At 46.1% G+C, this 23013-nt stretch overlaps 1 pseudogene across 1 annotated transcript; it reads right to left on the bottom strand.

Moving 5' to 3' along the window:
* Nucleotides 1–4932: 4932 nt before the first annotated feature.
* On the bottom strand, nucleotides 4933–7268 carry LOC101021934 (annotated as a pseudogene). Its single transcript, XR_162636.5, has one exon. The product of XR_162636.5 is annotated as an echinoderm microtubule-associated protein-like 2 pseudogene (transcript).
* Between the last annotated feature and the right edge of the window lie 15745 nt (nucleotides 7269–23013).

Genomic DNA, 23013 nt, shown 5'->3' with positions numbered 1-23013 from the left:
TAGGCATGTGCCCGACTAATTTTTTTTTTTTTTTAATTTCTAGTAGAGATGGGGTTTTGCCATGTTGCCTAGTCTGGTCTCGAACTCTTGGACTCAAGCGCTTCACCCGCCTTCATCTCCTAAAATGTTGGGATTACAGATGTGAGCCATTGTACCTGGCCTCAGGTTCTTTCTAACTCAAATCTCTGCCAGCTCCTAGGGTGTAGCCCTCAACCTCCTAGTCTAAGATGGTTCCATCTCATGCTCCAAACAGCACAATGGAGGGAGGATAAAAGACAAATGTAAAAGACATGCTCCTACTTTCTCTCAAAGAATTCTAGAAGCTGCTATGTGACATTTCCCCCCCCCCCCCGCCTTTTTTTTTTTTTTTTTTTTTTGAGTCAGAGTCTCACTCTGTCGCCCAGGCTGGAGTGTAGTGGTGTGATCTCAGCTCACTGCAACCTCTGCCTCTCAGGTTCACGCCATTCTCCTGCCTCAGCCTCCCAGGTAGCTGGAATTACAAACACGTGCCACCACGCCTGGTTAATTTTTTTGTATTTTTAGTAGAGACAGGGTTTCACTGTGTTAGCCAGGTCTCGAGCTCCTGACCTCATGATCCACCCGCCTTGGCCTCCCAAAGTGCTGGGACATTTCCACTTTATTTATTTATTTATTTATTTAGACGGAGTCTGGCTCTGTCACCCAGGCTGGAGTGCAGTGGCACCATCTCGGCTCACTGCAAGCTGTGCCTTCCGGGTTCACGCCATTCTCCTGCCTCAGCCTCCCAAGTAGCTGGGACTACAGGCGCCTACCACCACACCCGGCTAATTTTTTGTATTTTTAGTAGAGACGGGGTTTCACCGTGTTAGCCAGGATGGTCTTGATCTCCTGACCTCGTGATCCACCTGCCTCGGCCTCCCAAAGTGCTGGGATTACAGGCGTGAGCCACAGCGCCCGGCCTCCACTTTTATATTATTGACCTAAACTCAGTCACATGGTCATATCTATCTGCAGAGAGGCTGGGAAATGTAGTCCTTATTTAGCTAAAAATTGTATTACCATGAATGAGGGGGAGAACAGATATGGAGGGATAACAAGAGGCCCATGTTAGAGCTTCCACAACACCACCAATGGTGGATTCTATGGACTGGTTCACATAACATCCCTTCCCATCTCCTTCCAGTGCATTAGCGCTGGGATGCAACACTTCCTAGACTCCGTTGCAGCTGGCATTCCAAATAAGCTTTAGGAATTGTCATTCTATAAACTTGCATGTGACTTGAATCTGAAACTAAGTTAAGTGGAGAGAGAGGATGCAGGTAGGGCATTAGTTTTGCTGATGTGGATTGTGGCGGATTGATTTTGTAGTCCCCAACCAGTACTGGTTTCTGGCCCAGTAGCTTCCTGTGGCAGGAGTGGTGGCAGGTTCTTTCATGATCAGTGATGGCAGACCCGTGATGATTCTGAGGGTTTGCAATTATTTCTGGAAGCTCCATTTTAAGTCCACTCCTCCAGCCCTCTAGTAATATTGTAAGCCAGAACTTTTCAAACTTTAATGTTCATATGAATGGCCTGAAAAATCTAGATAAAATGCAGATTTTGATTCAGTAGATCTGCCATGACATATAAGATTTTACATCTCTAACAAGCTCTAGGGTAATGCCTGATTGGGAAGATGGATTTCTTAGTAACTCAAGCCTGGGGTGTCCTGTGCTCACGTATACCTGGTCATAAATTCCTTTCTGCTTTAACTATTGTATTAGTCAGTGTTCTCCAGAGAGACAGAATCAATATATATCAATGTCTACTGTATCTATATCTGTATCTATAGAGAGAAACTGTCAATGGGAAAAAAAAAACTCTGTAATATATAATATATTTTAAAGAGGTTTATTTTGAGCCAGTATGAGTGACTGCAGCCTGGGGAAAACACCAACCCAGAGCCTCGAGTAAGTGCTCCCAAGGCATTCAGAACGCAACTCTGTTTTATACATTTCAGGGAAGCAAAAGTTACAGGCAAAGTCATAAATCGATACATGGAGATTATACTTTGGTTTGGCCCAAAAGGGTGGGACATCTTGAAGTGGGGGCTTGCAGGTCGTAAGTAGATTGAGAGATTCTTTAATTTGCATTTGGGTAAAGGAGTAAGGCTTTGTTTAAAATCTTGGAGTCAGCATGAAGGAATGTTTAGGTTTAATTTTAACATACATTAGTTAAGAAGTCTGCTAACCATCATGGGATGCTATGCCAGAGTCGGGCTGCAAGAGCAAGACACAATACACCGGGTCAGGGTGACCTGTCGGGTCTCTTATTCCTACAAAGAGTCCATTCTGCGAGCCTTATGGTCTCAATTTTGATATTAATGCAGATCAGTGGTTCTGTCTACATTGCAAAAGAGGGGGGTTATAATGAGGCTTGTCTGACCTATCCTGTCATGACCGGGAACTCCATTTTTAAGGTTTTTCTGGTGTCCCCTTGGCCAAGAGGGGATCTGTTCAGTAGGCTGGGGGGGTTAGGGTTTTATTTTTAGTTTACATTGACATATGAGAGGAGAGTCATTAGGGGGATTGTCTCATATGATTATGGAGGCTGAGAAGTCCTGCCACAGGTTGTCTGCGAGCTGGAGAACCAGGGAAGCTGGTGGTGTGGCTCCATCCAAATCCAAAGGCCTCAGACCCAGGCAAGCTGAAGGCATAATTCTCAGTCTAAGGCCACAGACCTGAGAACCCAGGGGCCTCTGGTATAAGTCCTGGAATCAAAAGGTCGGGGAGCCCCCGAGTTGTTGTCCAAGGAGAGGAGAGGAACAGTGTACCCCAGTTCCAGCAGACAGATGAACACATTCACCTTTTCTCTGTTTTTGTTCTCTGGGTTCTCAGCAGATTGAATGCTGCCCGCCCACATTAAGGGTGGATCTTCTCCACCGAATTCACTCAGACTCACACACTTACACATCCCAAAATAATGCTTTACCAGATTTCTAGGAATTTTTTAATCCAGTCAAGTTGACACCTGAAATTAACCATCATTACTACTGAGTGATGGTTTCTGATTCTCCTAATTCTACAATGGTTTCTCTCTTTTCTCTCTTCAGGGATCTTCTTCCCATGTTTGTCCCTTAAATATTGATGTATGCCAGGACTCAAGCTTAGGATCATTCTAGAAACTCTTCCAGGATGATCTCCTTTATTCTCCTGGTTTTAATCACTATTAATCTCAAATTCATATCTACAATCTATCCTCTTTCCTGAGCCCCAAATTCCAGTATTCATAGCTGACCAGAACTGAGTTCTACAGATGAGCAGTGCATGAAAGAAAGGTTCTGCGGTCAAATAAGCTTGGGAAATGCTGGATTAAATAGAATGAAATTGGTTTCCTTGTTGAGATACTTCTAGAACTGTTAATGTGCTAATATGCATTGCAGATTTCTAAGACGGGGCATGTAGTACCTAGAGTTTCTTAATCTTGTTTGACATTTATGTTGGACACATTCTATGTGTTTTCATAGGTTCTCTTAGCCTGCCTAAGTCCTAGATCCTAGCCTTTTGCATTTCCTTAACTGTTGCCACTGCAGCCAACTCTGGCGTTCTGTGGCTAGCCAGCTGCTGCCAGGAGCCTCTGGCTCCTCCAAGCATCTTGCATCATTTCCCAGCCCTCCCTTTTACATCACTCTTGAGGCTCTGGATTTGTGCCTTCATTTAAAGCATCAGCATATAATCATTGCCCCAGGCTTTGTTTTCTAGGGAACCTGAACAACCCTCAACAGTCCCCCACCTTTTTTCCTGGGATATTAATGTCTCCTGGAACTAAGGTTCCTAGAGCATACTTTAGAAATACCATATTTCCCTGTATGCACCTTAGATTCAGCATGTCCAACAATGAATTGTAGTAGTCCGTTCTCACACTGCCATAAATAAATACCCGAGACTGAGTAGTTTATAAAGGAAAGAGGTGTAATTGACTTACAGTTCCACATGGCTGAGGAGGCCTCAGGAAACTTACAATTGTGGCAGAAGGTGAAGGGAAAGCAAGGACCTTCTTCACATGGTGGCAGGAGAGAGAAGTGCAAGCAGGGGAAATGCCAGAAGCTTAGAAAACCATCAGATCTCGTGAGAACTCACTCACTATCATGAGAACAGCATGGGGGAAACTGCTCCCCATGATCCAATTACCTCCCTCCCTCCACATATGGGAAGTATAAGACAAGATTTGGGTGGGGACACAGCCAAACCATATCATAAATCACTTGTGGGTCCCCACCATTTTCTAATGTGGCCAATTCACAAAGTTGCATTAGCTATCTGGCTCTGGAAGGCACTTGCCTAAGTGACCCTTGGTTTAGAACTTGGGGTCTCAGAGAGTGTCTTCATTGTTTTACCATCTTAGCCCCAGAACTATTCTGAGAGACAGAACAAGTATGTTCCTATTTCACTGACAAGGAAATAGTAAAAGGGATTGGCCTGGATGACACAGTTGGAAGTCATGGAGCCAGGGCTCTAACCCAAGTTTCCAGCCTCCCAGTCCTGGCCTTGTACACTGATCAGGCCCATGTCTTCAGGTCCCCAACACTAAAAGGACACAGTGGGCTTTCATGGCCCTCCCTTTGCCCCCATTTTCCTGGCTAGATCTTCAGAGTAGCAAATGCTAGCACTCTTGAGTTTTAGAGACTTTTAAAAACAGGCACATTTCCGAGGGAAAATCTTTGCACATGTTTTTCCCAGAAAGAAGAAAGTGTAATAATGTGTTGTCTGAACTAAGGACAGTAAGGTTTTGAGTGTGGCTAAACTTTCCTTCTTCAGGTGTGAAGAAAAAAAAAGAGTAAACAGAACTAGATGTGTGGAGCAACCTTTGCAACCTTTGGGGGAAGGTCTCACTTAGGGGTTAAGCTTCTTTCCAGATAACCTTCTTGGAGAAGCTGACTTCATAGAGGGCAGTGGTTCTTTTTTTTTTTTTTTCCACCATAGTGCACGTGTCTTTATTTCTGGATGATATAAAAGAAAAAACTTAAAAAACACCCCAAACCAAACACCAGTGGATCCCCAAAGCAATGTGATTCCCTCATCCCACCCGGATAAATAGAGACTTCTGTCAGTCTACCCTCCCGCCCCCATAAACCCCTCTGCTGTAGACATACTCTGGGTATATATTACTCTACTCGGCAATAGACATCTCCCGAAAATAGAATTCCTGCCCTGACACCTGACTCTTCCCTGGCCTCACCAGACCACCCGCCACTGTAGCACACTGGTGTCCTTGCCCCCCGTGGTCAGGGCCATGCTGTCATCCCACAAGAAGGCCACATTTGTCACGTGGCTGCTGTGTCCACCGTACTTGTGGCTGAGGGCTCGAGGCTGACAGCACGGGTATCTAAACAGGTGAACTTTGCCAAAGTCATCAGCTGAAGCCAGCAACTTCCCATCATGGGAGCGGGCCACAGTGTTGATATCAGTGCCATCCGCCCCCTCGGACCAGATCCCAAACACCCCAAACCCCAGGACACAAATAGCTGTGGCCCATTCCACGTTCCTCACAGCATCTGCACTGGTGATCTGCTTACAGGTAGCCGGGTCCCAGTACAGAATCTCATAGTCCCCGGAGTTGGTGACAAAGCAGCTGCTGTCCTGGGCCCAATCCAGGTGGGTGATAAAACTGGAATGGCCCGAGCACTTGCCCAGGCGGCTGACCTTGCGGCCGCCCTGGTCCACCATGTACACGTACACCAAGTTGTCGTGGGAGCCCACGGCCAGGTACTCTCCGTCTGGGGAGAATTTGACCACTGAGATCTGTTCATTGCCGTCTGTGTGGATAGCCACCAGGTCATGGGTCTCCGTGTCCAGCAGCAGCCATCTGCCAATCACTGTACCCACAGCCAGGACAGAGCCACTGGGGTGGAAGCCGGCTGAGCGGGCAGGGTCCTCGATGATCCTGCTCCACAGGGGCTGGTGGGACTCTGAGCTCCACAGATGCACCAGCTTATCCTGCCCGCAGGTCACAAACTGGGCCTGACTGGGGTGTGTGGCCAGGCCCCACAGCTCTTCCACATGGCCCTGGACCAGCAGCGAGAAGCCCGTGTGCACGGAGCCCTGCAGGATGGAATTGCGGGTGGTCCCCACGTACAGTGTGTCTCCGTGGCCCTCTGCCACAGTGCGCACAGGGCCAAAGTCCTCGGGGACCTCCACTTCCTGCAGCTTGCTGTAGTCAGAACCTCAGAGGACCACCCGCCGATCACGGCCCCCTCCGGACACCAGCGTCCCGTCCCGCAGGGCGCAGAGCCCAAACACGCCACCGTCATGGGCGCCCAGCGCACCATCTGTGTGATACGGTTCCCACCTTTGCCCCAAACATAGAGGTTACCCCCAGAGTCCCCCGTGACCACGTCGCCACCTTCCAAAAAGGTCACACACAGCACATACTTCGATTTCTCATGTTTCTCAAAGAGGCCTTGCCGCTTGCTCAAGCTGCCCCCCTCCAAGGTCCAGAAGTAGATGTGAGTTTTCCCGCAGGTGATAAGCACAGTGGGGTCTCTGGGGTGGAAGGTGGCCACCAATACAGCCTCGTTGGAGCACTTAACATCCACCACCTTGGTCTCCTTGGCCCAGTCCCACACCGAGAGCATGTGATCATTGGATTCATCTACTGCGCACAGCAGGTTGCCCCCATTAGATTTGGAGAAGCCCACACAGCACACGGCTCTGTCAAACACCCCCAAGCCCAGCACGTGTAAGGTGGAGAGGGAAACTGAGTCCCAGATGCGCACGTGGGGTGGCAGCGGCTTCCCTTCCTTAGTGGTGCCCGCCACCTGTCCCGTGGCGATGGTGACCATACTGGATGGATGGCCAAGCATTTGATGTCATCGTTGTGTCCCAGGTAGTGTCGCTGCCTCTGCTCCTCCACGCTGTATAGCACAGCCACAGAGGCCACAAAGTATACTATCTCCCCGGTGGGTAGCAAATAAAGGTTGGCCCGGCAGTCTCGGCCACGGTAGCCATAGACTCAGTCCAGCTTGAGCTGGCAAGAAGGCAGCTCCGAGCGTGTGTCCAGGCTATAGGTGGGTGCCAGCTCATCTGGGATCAGCATGGGCACAGGGCGGCCTCTCAGGAACATTTTCACAGAGCCATCCTCCACACTGAAGATAACTTCTTTGGTTTTGCCAGCTCCAAAGCTACTCATGGCCGCGGCTGGCGGAGCTTCAGGGAGGGCAGTGGTTCTTAAACTTTCCTTTTGGTTACTTACTTGAGAATTGAATAATTGTTGTGAATCCTCTTCCTAGAAAAATTCACTTACAAATGTAAGGGAATAAAACAAAGTTGCTTGGTATTTCCTTCATGTTTGGTATTCTGAAATTTAATCATAGTTAATCTGGGTGTAGGTCTTTTTTGTTTTGTTTTGTTTTGTTTATTCTTCCTGGTCTTCAGGGGGTCCTTTCAATGTGAAAGCTTTTGTGTTTTTTCACCTCCAGAAAATATTTCATTATTTATTTCTTTATTTTTTCCCCTCCATTTCCTCTGTTTTCTTATGCTGGAATTCCTGTTAAATAGTATGATAGAACTTCTGGATTCATCCTCCATACTTCCTAATTTTTCTTTTATGCTTCTCACCTCTGTTCTTTCGAACTACATTTTATAAGAATTTCTTTTTTTTTTTTTTGAGATAGGCTGGAGTGTAGTGGTGCAATCTTGGCTCACTGCAACCTCCGCCTCCCGGGTTCAAGCAATTCTCATGCCTCAGCCTCCCAAGTAGCTGGGGTTACAGGAATGCACCACCATGCCTAGCTAATTTTAATTTTTAGTGAGACAGTTTTGCCATGTTGGCCAGGCTGGTCTTGAACTTCCGGCCTCAGGTGATCCGCCCGCCTCAGACTCCCAAAGTGTTGGGATTACAGGAGTGAGCCACCACACCTGGCTGTTTTTTAGTCTCCTGAATTTCCTAGCTGCTTGATCTTTCAACTCTATTTTTCACTCTTCAGCTGTATCTATTTTGTTATTAAGACCTTTGAATTTTTATTTGGGAAACTGAATTCTAAATCAATATTTAGTTCATTCTATTTTTTAATTTATTTTGAGACAGGATCTCGCTCTGTGACCTAGGCTGAAGTGCAGTGGCAAGATCAGAGCTCACTGCAACCTCAAACTCCTGGGCTCCAGGGATCCTTCTACCTCAGCCTCCTGACTAGTTGGAACTACAGGCACACACCACCACACCCAGATAATTTTTAAATTTTTTTGTAGAGATAGAGTCTTGCTATGTTGCCCAGGCTGGTCTCAAACTCCCAGACTCAAGCAATCCTCCTACCTTGGCCTCCCAAAGTGCTAGGATGATAGGTGTGAGCTACCATGCCTGGCTTAATTCCTTTTAGTAAATGAAATATCTTTTCACATATCTTGTCGAGATATTAACTATGCTTAATCTAAAGCCTTGCTCTGTAAATACTCATTAATTCTCATTCTTAGGTGTTTGTTTTTCAGATGGCAGCGTAGGGAACTAAAATTAATTTTTTCAGCAACTCTTATAAATTCTTAGTTGGAATGAACCCCTATAACAAAAGACAGATTAACAAGAGAAAAACAAATGAGTGTATTAGCATGTATATTTCATATACACATGGGAAATACCCAGGGAATGAACAGGCCTCAAAGAGATGGCTTGGAATTCCAGCTCATATAGCATCTTCAGCAAAGAACAGTAATTTTTAGAGAAGTGGCAAGACAAGGGACAAGGACATTGACTTTCTAAGGGCAGCAAATTGTGGAACAGCAAATAAATGGCAGTTACAGGCTATTCAGTAGAGCTTGCTATGTAGATTCCTTTGGTGCCATCTCCAGGTTGTTAAGCTCTAAAGTTGTCTCTGGTGGTTAACTTTTGTCTTTCCTGATACAGCGGGTCTTTATCTTTGTAAATCTTCTCAAGGGCCTTCAACTCAAAATAATCCTTACATCAAAGTGGCATGTTTTGGGATGGCATATTCTGGTTTCCCACAGTGGATTTTTAATTTTTCATTTTTGAGACAGGGTCTCACTCTGTCGCCCAGACTAGAGTGCAGTGGTGAGACTGTGGCTCACTGCAGTCTCAAACTCCTGAGATCAAGTGACCCTTCTACTTCAGCCTCCTGAATAGCTGAGACTAGAGGTGTGTGCCACCACACCTGGCTAATTAAAAAAAAAAAAAGAATTGTAAAAATGGGATCTCCCTATGTTGCCCAGGCTGGTTGCAAACTCCTGAGCTCAAGCGATCCTCCCACCTTGGCTTCCCAAAGTGCTGGGATTACAAGTGTGAGCCACTGCACCCGGCCTACAGATGGATTTTGATGGCTCTGTTTCACAGTGTTAATTTTACTCAATCGCTTAGTAACTCTAGATATTTGTGTTTTTTGCTTTTGTTTTTGTTTTTGAGACGGAGTAACGCTTTGTTGCCAGGCTGGAGTGCGGTGGTGCGATCTTGGCTCACCACAACCTTTGCCTTTCGAGTTCAAGCATTTCTGCTGCCTCAGCCTCCTGAGTAGCTGGGACTACAGGTGCATGCCACCAAGCCCGGCTAATTTTTTTTTTTTTTTTTTTTTTTTTCGTAGAGACAGGGTTTCACTGTGTTAGCCAGGATGGTCTCGATCTCCTGACCTTGTGGTCCGCCCACCTCGGCCTCCTAAAGTACTGGAATTACAAGTGGTAGCCACTGTGCCCAATCTGTTTGTTCATTTTTAAATTGTGCATTATTATTATTATTATTATTTTGAGACAGGGTCTTACTCTGTTACCCAGGCTGGAGTGCAGTGACATAATCATGGCTCACGGCAGCCTCGACATCCCAGGCTTAAGTGGCCCTCCTATCTTAGCCTCCCAAAGTGCTGGAATTACAGCTATGAGGGATTACAATAATGCTGGGATTACAGGTATGAGTCACTGTATGAATCTAGTGCATTCCTGTTCTCATCTGTTCTGTTTCCTGAGCCTGAATGTCATAATTTTGTGGGAGGTTCTGGGCCAGTAGTGTGCTCATAATCTCAGCTACTAAGGAAGCTGAGACAGGAGGATCACTTGAGCTCAGGAGTTTGAGACCAACCTGGACAACATAGTGAGATACTGTCTCTAACTAGAAAAAGAAAAAGGAAAAAAAAAAGAAAGTAACTTTGTGGGAAGAAGAATGTGTTGATTGGACAAATACATGGGGGATGTATGTCGGGAAGAAGAGAACCCGTCGTGTCTTTGAGCATATCCAGTTTCTTACTGGGGCATTCGCTGGCTTGGTGTGGAGAAAATCTCCACTGCAGCTGGCTGATTAGTACAAGTGTCAGAAGTAAGGGGATAGTTGACACAAATACTCTAGATACGGTTGCTCAATTAACCACCCCAATAAGTAGCCCAAGTCCCTCTTTTCTTTGTATCCAATAACTCTAACATTAGGGTACAGTTCTTTCTTAACTCTATTTCTACTTTTATTTTTGCACTTTTGAAATAGCCTTCTGGTGCAGGACTTTTTTTGCACTGCTGTCAATCTTTTCTTTCTTATCTGCCTTTGGTGTTAAACTTAAAATGATCTTCTGTACTCTCCCTCCCTTCCAAAATTATAAATATTCACCTATTTTCTTATTTTACTATTTTTACGATTTCATGTTTTACATTCAAATCTTTAAGCCATCTGGAATTTATTCTAGTGTCAGCCATGACTTGGGGCCCTAACTTAATTTTTTCTAATGGTGAGTCACTTATACCTACCATGTGTTCCATGTGTGGGCTTTTAAAATGCAGCTCAACCCTAAGAGCTCCATAAAAGCCCAGGAGTTAAGAATAGAAAAGCTAGGACTATAACTCATTTGGCTCCTAATTTCTGCTCCATTACTGCTCACTCTAGGACTCTGGCAAATCTCAGTGCTCCTTAGGGAAAAAGCTCTGACCAATGATTTAAGGCTGGGAAGGCTGAGGCAGAGAGGAGGATTTGCAGAGAACCCTCTAGAGGAGGTTCATAGTTGCTGTGTTCCAGCCACTGGGCATGGCCTTGGGGAAAATAGTGGTTCAGCCTTACAAGAAGCTGCAGGGGCCTCAAGCTCTACTCTAAACTCCTTTATCTTTCTTCAGCCCCAAGTCATTTTCCTACTCACTCAAAGTCCAGCTCCAAGCCAGTGAGGCTTAGATGCTCCTCTTCCTGGGCCCTCACTGCATTTTTGCATGTTTCTCTAGAGCTATTTTTGTAATTGTTGACAGGTCTGTCACGGATTAATGAATTAGTTGATTAAGTTATCAGGCATGAAGGGTGCCATCTGCCAGGTGCAGGAGGAAAAACACACCAAAGGATATGGAGTTGCTGCTGCCCATGTAGACCCCCTGAGGGTGTCACGGCACAGTGGTGCCACCATGCCCAGCTAATTTTTGTATTTTTTTGTAGAACAGGGTTTCACCATGTTTCCCAGGCTGGTCTCAAACTCCTGGGCTCAAGCAATCCACCCACCTCAGCCTCCCAAAGTGCTGGGGTTACAGGCCAGAGCCACCAAGCCTGACCTTGAAGTTTAATATATTTTAATTCAATCTACCTTGTTAATTAACAAATCAAGTCATCTATAGCCTTACTTACTGTGTGGTTTACTGATGAGTCATGGGCTAAGAGAAATGAATTAAAATTTCCTTCCATTATTATATATCTATTTCTCCATGTATTTCCCATATTTTGCTTTATGAATTCTGATGCTATATTATTTTATGCATAAAAATGCATAACATCTTCATCATAGCTTTCAGCTTTTATCATTACAAGGTGTTCTTCTGTGTCTTGTTTTCTTTTTTTTTTTTTTTTTTTTTTTTTTGAGACGGAGTCTCGCTCTGTCGCCCAGGCTGGAGTGCAGTGGCCGGATCTCAGCTCACTGCAAGCTCCGCCTCCCGGGTTTACGCCATTCTCCTGCCTCAGCCTCCCGAGTAGCTGGGACTACAGGCGCCCGCCACCTCGCCCGGCTAGTTTTTTGTATTTTTAGTAGAGACGGGGTTTCACCATGTTAGCCAGGATGGTCTCGATCTCCTGACCTTGTGATCCGCCCGTCTCGGCCTCCCAAAGTGCTGGGATTACAGGCTTGAGCCACCGCGCCCGGCCTTGTTTTCTGATTTTTCTTTTTTTTTGGTGAATTCAGCCATGTCTGATATTAACATTGTAAGCTCTGTTTTCTTTTTCTTTTTTTTTTTTCTGAGACAGAGTTTCACTCTTGTTGCCCAGGCTGGAGTGCAATGGTACAATCTCGGCTCACTGCAACCTCCACCTCCCGGGTTCAAACGATTCTCCTGCCTCAGCCTCCCAAGTAGCTGGGATTAGAGGCGTGCGCCACAACACCCAGCTAATTTTGTATTTTTAGTAGAGACGGGGTTTCTCCATGTTGGCCAGGCTGGTCTTGAATTCCTGACCTCAGGTGATCTGCCCGCCTTGGCCTCCCAAAGTACTGGGATTATAGGTGTGAGCCACCGCGCCTGGCAGTAACCTCTGTTTTCTTGCTGCATGTATTTGCATGTACAGCATTTATTTTTGTTTTCTATTTTTTCCTGTCCTTTTACTTTCGCTCTTTCTGAGGAACACTGTTTTAGATGTATCTCTTGCACGCGACACTAATTGCATTTTATTTTGTGACTCCAGGAGTTGTTTCTAAAAGGTAAGATTACTGGGTCAAAGGTAAAGAAAGTTTTTGTAGCTCTTAACCCTCATGATCAAATAGTTTTTCACATGTTGGACCACTTTATCTTGTCACCAGCCATTTAGAAGCAAGCCATTTCCCCACCCCTGCCAGCACGACTATTACCTTCCTGCTTAAATTTTTAATAGGTGAAAATGGGACCTCATTGTTCTTTTATTTGCTTTTCTTGGCTTCATCAAATTTTACTTTAAGTAAGTTAAGATGGAAGAAGGATGAAGTTTGCAAGAAATTTCCCTTTTCAGATCTCTCCAATGAGATTGATGGGTGGTGGGGTTTCTTATTCCTGATTCCCCTGGTGACACTGAATCAATCACTTCCCACAGGCTCCTCAGTCCAGCCCTTGTATTTTTCTAGGAGAATTATCTTTGTCCCTTCCTCACATCCCTGCACCTTGCTTTTTTCCCTCCCATAGTGAATAGGCACTATAACACAACAGGAAGATATAGGGGAAGCTCAATTGAATGAATTCAACTCCGAACTCCATCAATGCCTAACCATTTATTAGCTAGCCATTTATCAAACCCTAGCCATTTGGCCAGGCGCGATGGCTCACGCCTGTAATCCCAGCACTTTGGGAGGCCAAGGCAGGTGGAACACCTGAGGTCAGGAGTTCAAGACCAGCCTAGCCAACATGATGAAAACCCGACTCTACTAAAAATACAAAAGTTAGCTGGGTGTGGTGGCGCATGTCTGTAATCCCAGCTACTTTGGAGGCTGAGTCAGGAGAATGGCTTGAATCCGGGAGACAGAGGTTGCAGTAAGCCGAGATTGCACCATTGCACTTCAGCCTGGGTGACAGAGTAAGACTCCATCTCAAAAAAAAAAAAAAAGTTCTAGTCATTTACTAATTGGGTGATCTATGGCAGTTGCTTAACCTTCTCTGTGCCTTGGTTTTCTGAGGTAATAATTCTCAAGGATAATAAAGATTACAATGGTAATACCCATTGGAGTTTTGCAAATTAACATAAGTAAAGGACAGAGGCCTTTGGAAAATGCTCCTTTCCCCACCCCAATAATGAGGCTTTGGTGGAAGATATTTCCTTCTTACATGACCCTGCTTCTTTATCTACTGTTCTTAGTCCTAGGCCAAGGGCAGGTCCCTGACACAAGGAGAGTCAACCAGAGTCCTTTCCTGGGACTTTTGACATTGGGACTTGAGAAAGGAAGCTTTTGGTGCCTCTTGGGTGAGGAAGCTCTCAAATGTGAGACCCAGGCTACTGGCTGCCGTGTTTCCAGCCTTGAGGAAGCCAGGCTGCAAGAATGAGGCTAATGGGTGGAGAGACAAGCAGATGCTAGAGTCTGGCATTGTTGAAATTGCTGGTTCCAGCTACCCGCAAATGCATCCTATGGGCCAGCCAATAAATATCCAAATTTCCCTAAGCTTGCTTGTGTTGAGTTTCTACTCATTTGCAACCAAAAAAGAGCTTTTGCTGGGTGCAATGGCATGTGCCTGAACCCCAGCTGCTTGGGAGGCTGAAGTGGGAGGATCGCTTTAGCCCAGCAGTTCGAATCCAGCCTGAGCAACATAGTGAGACCCCCTGTCTCATGAAAAAACAAAACAAAAAAAGGAGAGTTTTAATATACCTCTTAAGACATCTTAGGATAGTAAGTCACGAAGTCTCCCATCTGTCTGTCCAGGTCTCTCTGAAGAGCCAAACACTTTGTCCAAGCCCGTCTCTGAGACACACATACACATGCACACACACACACATAGAATGACAGTAGTTCCCACTCCAACTGGAGGGAGCTGTGGCTCCTGCTCCGCCTGAGCTGCCTGCACATGCCTCTACTTCTCCACACACACCAAAAGACAGCTGTGTCAATGCCCAGGCCTTGGGAACTGCGCTTGCTAAACAGGATGTTATCCCGGAAATCGGTGCCCTTCTCTGTATGCCTCTTGTGCTTTTTTCACTGCCCTATTCAGTAACTCCACAAATATATAATGAGCACCTGCCAAGAACCATGTCAGGCCTGGGACCACAAACAGTTCCTGCTGTCTTTTGGTGTGTGGGGAACCCGCAGGCTTGTGGGGCTGTCATGCTGTCAAAAGGCAGCTCCAAGAGAGACAGTGGGATGAGTGTTGAACAGATGTTTCAGCCAAGTGTGGCAGGAGCTCCGAGGAAGCCTCGTCACTTGTTGCCTGGGACAGACATCTGACTGGTCTGCCTGTCTTCCACCCGAGCCCTCCCTGTGCGCTGCTGCCAGAATGTCTTCCTGAACACAGCTATGCAAGTCCCTCTCCCTCTGCAGGCCTGAGCCCACATTCCTTAGCCTGACAAAATCCTAATCCAGGTTTGCTTCAACCTATTTTCTCAGCCACACCATCCACTGTTCTCCATTCACAAACCTCACCCACAAGTCTAAAGAGTAAAAAGTAAAAGGATCAGTTTGCAAAAATCCACCATAGACACACAGATTGTGTGTGTGTGTAGGGGAAACAGCACACTTGGGATGCATTTGCAGACCTTGTTCCAGGTTCAGGTCTAACATCACCCCCATCCCCAGGAACCTTTCTTGCTTCTCCAGGTGAAATTAACTTCTTCCTTTCTGAATCTGTATAACCCTCTCTGTACACCTCTGTTAGAGCACAGATGGCTCCTACCTTTTTAGGAGTGCACATATTTTTCTTCTGTTTGTGGAAACAGATGGCATCCTATGGAGTATGGTACAAAGTAGGGATTCAAAAGCTGTTTGCTGACTATTTGGAACAATGTGAAACACCATTTGCCATTCATCAGATGGATTCTGGCTGCTGAAATGCCCGAGTTCCTGTCATGAGCTGGCTTTACCTACTCCTTTGCCCAGTGCACTCTGAGGATGGTGTTTTCACTCCTGAGCTGATCTCCTGCATTGTTACCTCTGTCTAATCTGTCATTTGCCATCTTCTTGTGAACCTGTGGCCACTGAAGTTTGAATTCCCAGCCTCTCTCATTTATTCCTTTATTCAGGAAACCATTATTGATGCCTCATTGGTGGCCAGTTCAATGCTCAGTCTCAGGAACAAAAGGTTGGTGTCCTGCCTTGGGATCCCTGACTTGGGGAGGGTCGGGAAGAGGTGGAGAGAAGACGAAGACATGAGTGATGAGATACAAGGAGAAGTGATGTGGCCCTAAGAGAGGAGCAGGGAGAGTGCTGAGGGGGTCACAGCAGAAGGCTTGGGTTGGAGAATATGGGCTAGGGAAAGTTGTTGACACACCCACATCCATACCAACTAAATTCTATCTTCCCCTACGCTCCTCAGCATATTTTAACTGGGCCCTTGATTGCCATAGCTGCAAGCTCTGGCTTCCCAATTCCAGGACCTGTGCTGATGGAGTCAGGAAACATTTGAATAGCCTCAGTATAGCTTATTCTACCGCCCTCCCCAACCCTACTACCCATTCTCTCCTATTTCATCATACAGAAACACACACGTCTCAAGAGCTCAACACGAATCCCTCCCAGACCTGGGATCTGGAATGCTACCCCCTGGACTCTCTCGAATCACCTCTGCTGCAGTTTATACCCAGGACACTGGGCTCAGGTAACCAGTCAGGCTCCTGAGCTGCGTGGGGGACCTGCTTTTCCTGTCCCTAGGGTTTGGGGCCCACTACAGGCATCTGTGATGTCCCTAAATTATTATAGGGGCTCTAGATCTATTGGCCAATTTGCTAAGGTGCTTTGCCTCTGTTTCTCTGGGTTCCTGGTCCCACCCCAGGCACCTCCTCCACCTTCCTGCGTGCAACCACTCCCTTCAGCAAACGTGTGAGGCTGCCAGACCCCGCTGAAGAGCTGTAGGCCCTGCTGGCAGGAGGCGGGCTAGCTCCAGAGATTTGGCTAGAGGGGAACGCAGCAGATCACATTTCTTCAGTTCATGCCAAATAGTATTCAGACGTAGCTTTTCAGACAGACACAAATTGCGCATCTAATGAACACAGAAGGGCTAATCCCAGGACGTTTATCAAAGTGGGGAAAGATGAGAGAAAGTACAGTCACAAGAGGCCTTTAAGAGCCAACTCAGTGTGGCTGGTATAGAAGAGGTGGTGAGACTTCCATGCACTCCTGGGGTTTTCTCCGTAGAGGGCCTGAAACCCAGCACCAGGGCTTTGGGATTTGCTGTCATTGGGACATACAATGCCCGCATTAGTGTATACACCTCTCTGTGGTGAACAGCGATTAAGAAATCTATGTGGGCCAGGTTGCCTTTGTGAGCAGACAGCCCTCACCCCCATGTGACAATTGTCAGGTGGGAGAGCTGGCTGCAAGGACTCCATCAGCTGCCCGCACTGTGCATGCACAAAACGTGCTCATGCCTCTTCCGTATTTGCAGGGTTCTTAGGGGACAGTCCCTCCTGGCCTGGAACTTCTTGCTGACAGGTGTAAGAACATGGGGACCAGAGACACAGGGTCCTCTGCTCATATCAGAGGGCTGGCCAAGTGACTGAAGTCCTTTGACAGCCCCTTTCCTGCTAGGCCCTTCAAACTAGCTCCATGAGCTTTCCCCTGCAGGGATTCAGCCTGGAGATTACAGAAGTCGGGCCCTGATCTACGGCCAGAGAGAGGAAGGACTAGGTGAAGCCTCTGCAGGCAGCCTGGGTCCTCCCACTGCCTGTGCAGAAACTGGGTCATATCACTGGTGCTCTGACATGTACCCAACAGAGCGGGAGGTGGGCCATGGGAAGGAGGAGGCAATGACTAGATTAGGGTAAGGGTGTGAAAGTAACTGCTGACTTTTATATGGTCAGAATATTTTAAAAATTAAAGCTGAGAGAATAAAACTTTCTATAGGGCCAGACTATAGCCTCAGCTGGCAGGGACTCTGTGGCCCCAGAGCTTGATGGGAACAAGGTGCCTTCTGGCATATGGCTGGTCCTAATACAATCAGGAAGCCAAGGGGAATTCCCAGGCAATACTCCCATGATCCCATGAGGCACATGTGCTATTTTGGTATTACTTTCCAGATAAGACACTGTGAAGTTAGACAACATGCCCAGGTCACCCAGTTCAAGACTGGGAGGCTTCAGAATCTAATCTGACTCATATTGCACACAGGCCTATGGAGAGATATGGGGGTTTCAGGAATATCTAGTTGTGTGGGAATCCTTAAGAGGGTAGGGTTTGGAGGTCTGGGGTCCTCAGGGTTGGGATGCTATCTTCAGGGCACAATGCTCAGGCAGTTTCCACTGAGGACCTGGGGGCTCTATAATTAGAGTGACTAACCCTACCAGTTTCCCCAGAACTGAGAGGGTTCTTGGGATTTGGGACTTTTTGTTTTAAAACTAGGATGGTCCTGGAAAAGGCAGGACAAGTTGGTCGTCTACCTGGAACAAAAGGACCAGGCACAGATCATCGCCATGGACTTCAGGACCCACCTGCAGCTCAGCCAAGCCACACATCCCCAGGCTGGGGACCTGGGGAGTGGCATGCTGATTAGGGAAATGGCAGAGTGGCAGCCAGCTGGGAACAGCTCCCCAAGTCACTTGGGAGGGCCAGGCTGTGACCACAGGTGGCAGGAAAGCAGGGCTACCATGGCCCCAGAGCTTGACTGGAACAAGGTGCATTCTGGCATGGCTGATCCCACACAAACAGGAAGGCTGAGGGGAATTCCCAGGTAAGGCTCTCCAGACAGGCAGGGAGCATGAACCAGGTGGCTTCCACTCTGCCTGCAGAAAGGACATTTCTTTGCTGGTTCCTGAAACTTCATTCCTATCAGGAATAGCCTGTCTCCTACCTACCCACCTGGGGGACCCACACTGACCTGCATTTCTAGGCTCTTACCCTTCTCTTCCTCTCTGACTTCGTCCTGCTTGTTGTAGAACTGTGTTTATTTCTCAGTTTCTTTCCTTTTTGTTTGTTTGTTTGAGACAAAGAGTCTCACTCTGTCGCCCAGGCTGGAGAGTGCAGTGGCCCAATCTCGGCTCACCGCAACCTCCACCTCCCAGGTTAAAGCGATCTTCATGCCTCAGCTTCCTGAGTAGCTGGGACTACAGGTGCCCACCACCGCCCCCGGCCAATTTCTGTACTTTTAGTAGAGACGGGGTTTCACCATGTTAGCCAGGCTGGTCTCGAACTCCTTACCTCAAGTGACCTGCCCATCTCAGTTTCCCAAAGTGCTGGGATTACAGGCGTGAGTCACTGCGCCCAGCCAGTCTCTTTGCTTTTGAAGATCTGAAACTCACTGGTGCAACACTTGGAAGATTTTTAATATAAGGGGATTGAGTTCTAAGGCACAGAAACCAAATGCTAATAGGCTTCAGGAAAGACCAGAATGGGGGCAAGGAAGCCTCAGGAACGTGGGCATTTCTCTTTCATTTCTATGTCCACTTCTCTTTCTGTGGTCTGTTTCGTTCTCTCAGCTTTCTTTGCTTCTCTGTGCATTGGCAGAAGGTGGAATGTTTACATCATCTCAATTCCAGCCACACCCAGGGGCCGACTAGCTTTCCGGAATCTCAAATCTAAATTCTCAGGAGAAATCATCTGATTAGACCAACTTGGGTCAGATGCTCACCCCTGGCTCAGACAGCTGTGGCTGGGTGCTGGGAGCAAGCAGTACCGACATGGCTACACAGGACCCTTCCTAAAGAGGGGCAAGTTTGTGGAGAAAGGAGTCGCCCTGAGTTGGCTAGACATGTTTGCTGTCTGTCATATATGTTTCCTGAGCTGGTAGGTAACTGTGCCTTCTCTTCCCAGAGTTTATAAAATTTCTTTTGTGGCTCCCTGGTGGTTGGCTCGATGTTAGTTTCACTCTGGAATATTTAAAAAATTAATTTGGATAACTGTGGTAAGCTACTTAACAAGCCAGGTCTTAAACAGTGTGGCCCATTATCTCTACCTTATACAGCACTCAATCATTATCTCCTTTGCATGATGGTTTAGGGCCTTGCAGCTCAAAGTGTGATCCATGGATCAGCAGCACTGGTATTGCCCAAGAGCTTGTTGGAACTCCAGAATGCAGTTCCTACCTACTTGAGCAGAATCTGCATTTTTAACTGCTCCCCAGGTGATTCACATTAAAGTTTGGTGAGCACCTGGAGGAGGTTCTTGTCTTTTCTCTCTTATTAGATTGAAAATTCTGAGAGCAAGGACTCTATTTAGCAAACCTCAATTGTCCACTTCCTATGTGTAAAGTACCTTGCTTTGTCTTGCAGGCAACAGAGCTTATCAAATGCAGTTATGAGCGAATTTTAAGCTCAGGATAGTGGTTGAAGAGGGTAAATTAATTACAATAGTCCACCCTTATCCTTGGGTATGTGTTCTCAGACCCCCAGTGGATGCTGGAAACTGCAGATTGTATTGAACCCTACATACATCCTATGTTTTTTTATTTGATAACCAAAATTTGGTTATCTGTTTGATAACCAAAACAGATAGCTACTAATGGGTAACTATCTAATAAGCAGGAAAGGTACACAGTATGGATAAGCTGGAAAAAGGGATGATTCATGTCCTCGGTAGGATGGCAAGGAATGGGGCAATATTTCATCACACCATTCAGAGCAGTGTGCAATTTAAAACTTATGAATTTTTTATTTCTGAAATTTTCCATTTAATATTTTAGGCCACGGTTAACCTCCAGTAACTGAGACATCAGAAAGCAACAGATAAGCAGGTACTACTGTACACGTTATCTGAATTTTGCTTTAAACTAATCCTGCAGGAGGTGGAGGGAAGTTGGGGGTATAGATGAAATAAACATGGCTAAATACTGATTTTTTTGAAGTGAGGTGATGGGAACTTGGAGACTTACACTATTTTCTCTATTTTTGTATATTTTTAAAATTTTCCACAATAAAAATTATAAGAAAGGAATGGTTGAAGACATTGTAAGAGATCATCTCGCTTCTCAAAATAAGTTAGTTTCCTAGCCAAATGAAGTAAATCTAAGGCACTAAGAGAATTTCCAAATGAAATTGCTCAATCCTTGTCAGAGACTTTTGGAGGATGAATACAGTGGGGAGAAGTTTGGAACATTAGTCATGTGTAAATGCTTTTCTAATTTTGCAAAAGGAGGAGTGGTAATCAGTTTCTTTCTGTCACTTCAAATCAGCTTATGGGGGGAAAAAGGGAGGAGTAATTCACCAGGTCACATAACTGGTCAGCCCAGGGGGAGTCTGATACAGCACACCAGGGCGCAACCCTCTAGCTTCCTTGTTGGCTTAATTCTCAGACAGGCTCTTTCCACATAATGGCTGTAATGAGATAGATAGCGTACCTCCAAAATTCATTTCTATCCGAAACCTCAGAATTGAGCTTATTTGGAAACAGTCTTTGCAGATGCAATTAGTTAAGTCAAGATGGGGTCATACTGGATTAGGGTGAGCCCTAAGTGTAGTGATTGGTTTACTTACAAGAGGAGAGGACACATCAACAGGAGAAAATCATAGGCAGAGAGAAGGCCATGTGAAGATGGAGGCAGAGATTAGAATGATGCCACTACAAGCCAAGGAATGTCAAGGATGGCTGCGAGCCACCAGAAGCTAGAAGAGGCAAGAAAGAATTCTTCCTTAGAGCTTTCAGAAGGAGCATGTCCAGCCTGGGCAACAGAGTAAGACCTCGTCTCCACAAACATTTTTTTAAAAAATTAGCTGGGCATGGTGCATATGCCTGTGATACCAGCTACTAGGAAGGGTGACAGAGTGAGACCCTATCTCAAAAAAAAAAAAAAAAAAGAAAAGAAAAGAAAAGAAAAAGAAGAAGCATGTCCCTGCTGACACCTTGATATTTTGGACTTTTAGCCTCCAGAACTGTAAGAGAATCAATTTCTGTTGTTTTAAGCCACGAAGTCTGTAACAATTTGTTAGAGGAGTCCTTGGAAACTAATATAGCACCCTTGCTAACTCCAGACTGGCCATTCCAGATGAAAGGAAAAGTCTTTTACTCAACATTTGCAGCAGAAGTCCTGGGAGAAGAAGGGACATTGCTCATTAGTCCTTCTTGGGCCATATGTTGATCCCTGAACCAATCAATTGTGGCCAGAAGGGTATAGTGTTCTGATTGGCCAGATATAAGTCACCTGGGCCATAGAGACCCCATAGTTAGCCTCTTCTAATCACATAGGGAAGAGTGGGAATCTCTAAGAGAAGGAGTAATATTAAGGAGGAAGCAGACAAAATCAATACCTGTCCATTACAGGAAGAAGTTGATTCTGCAAACTACACTCTTATCTAAGAATAGTGTGTGTGTGTGTGTGTGTGTGTGTGTGTGTGTGTGTGTAATGTGTAAGACAGGGTCTTGTTCTGTTGCCCCCCAGGCTGGAATGCAGTGGTACAATCACATCTCACTGCCACCTCAACCTCCTGGGCTTAGGCAATCCTCTCACCTCAGCCTCATGAGTAGTTGTGACTACAGACACATACCACCACCACGCCTGGCTAATTTTTTTATTTTTAATAGAGACAAAGTCTCACTATGTTGCCCAGGCTGATCTTGAACTCCTGGGCTCAAGCAATCCTCCTGCCTCGACCTCTTGGAGTGCTGGGATTATAGGCGTGAGTCATTGTGCCTGGCCAAGAATAGACTTTTAAAGATGTAAAGGAAGTGGAGATTTCTCAGAACAAGCCAGAGCAAAGACTATCATATTTCCTTTTTTAACAGGTCCCTAAACTGCCAGATCACAGAGCTGCATTTGATAGTCTGTTGGCAAACTGAGCCGGCCTTTTACAATCTGTGGCATATTATTCCTGTGACTAAAGAGGAAAATATGGGTTGGATAATAGTACAATTAAAGGGAAATTGAACTTTTTAAAATGACTGGAGCGAACCTTTGCCATTATACTTGTCCACTCAGCATGCAATCCCCCATCTTATTTAGGAAGAATTTTCCAGTGTATGTAGTACTGGAGGGCTGCAATGCCCTAGCTCCCACCATGGAGGCAGAAAGGGGAAGATTCATTCCTCCCCTACCTGGCAGCTAGGGCTCAAGCATGTGAATTGGCTCAGTCATTCCCACTGAAGACTCTGAATTCTTAGGAGCGATGCTAAGAGCAGGAGTGGTGTAGAAATTATTCATGGAGGCAGCAGCAGCATGAACGGTCCTGTAGCAGTGGTGTTAAATAATCATGGGCAGTGGTGGCCATGGCAGAGCAGTGTTATAATTGACTGTTTTCATAGTCAAAACCATTGTTTCAGAAGACATTGATGAAAGTATGATATTTGACATTACGGAGATGATGGTCCTGCTCTATTCTGTTGCTTAGACCCTGGCTGGAATGCTGCATTCAGTTATGGACCCTACTAAATGCCCAGGGAGTCAAAGCTCAATCAAAGAATAATAATCAGGATAGGGAAGGAACTTAACAAGGAAGCATGAAGAACAATGGAAATGGAGCTGGGCATGGTGGTGTGTGCTATAATCCCAGCTACTCAGAAGGCTGAGGTGGGAGGATCACTTGAGCTCGGAG

This window comes from Papio anubis, chromosome 13 (assembly GCF_008728515.1).
Source record: "Papio anubis isolate 15944 chromosome 13, Panubis1.0, whole genome shotgun sequence".
In the NCBI taxonomy this organism is placed as follows: domain Eukaryota; kingdom Metazoa; phylum Chordata; class Mammalia; order Primates; family Cercopithecidae; genus Papio; species Papio anubis.
This window is presented reverse-complemented; position numbering and strand designations above follow the sequence as displayed.